We start from the raw sequence: 756 nt of genomic DNA on the forward strand, positions 1-756 counted from the left end.
TCATCTACGAGTGCAAGAGTGGCACATGTGAAGGCCTTAACGGGCGGCCTCTGGGAAGCTGCACTTAGAACGAGCGCGCATCCGCCGGGGACTGAATTCCTCTCCCCGCGCTGCTCGAACCCCGTTTAGGGCATGGGGGGCACATGTGCACCGATCGCCGTCTTCATCGGGGTCGGCGCCCGTCAACCCACGCAGTGGCCGGCGGAGGCTCCGGTTCGAGTCGGCACTCGATTCCGAGTGCAAGAGTGGCACAAGTGATGGCCTTCACGGGCGGCCTCTCGGAAGCTGCACTTAGAACGAGCGCGCATCCGCCGGGGACTGAATTCCTCTCCCCGCGCTGCTCGAACCCCGTTTAGGGCAAGAGGGGCACAAGTGTACAGAAGTCCGTCTCCTGGGGAATCGCGTGCTCGGCTGCCCTCAATGGACAGGCAGAAGCAGGGGTCTGCTCGTAGGTGACTCGGCACTCGAGTGCAAGATTGGCGCAAGTGACGACTTCTCGTGCGGTCACGGTGAGGCTGCCGGCGGTGTCTCTGGCTTCTGCCGCATATATATTCCCGTTCGTGCCCTCCACGTCTTCAGATTTCAAAGTCCCATCCGTGCGTGTTAGGTAGGCCGATTTTAGGGGACCTGCCGCTCGCATTCGGCCGGGTCGCGCTCTCTGAGGCTCAGACGTTACGAGTCTCCCCTGAAAACGCCGCGCTGGCACCTTATTTTGTAGGAAAATTTCACACTTCCTCTAGTTGAACTAACGGATGC

Source organism: Zootermopsis nevadensis, unplaced genomic scaffold, assembly GCF_977971745.1.
Source record: "Zootermopsis nevadensis isolate Lab colony 2312 unplaced genomic scaffold, Znev_1.0 Znev_ptg000255l, whole genome shotgun sequence".
NCBI classification, from domain to species: Eukaryota; Metazoa; Arthropoda; class Insecta; order Blattodea; family Termopsidae; genus Zootermopsis; species Zootermopsis nevadensis.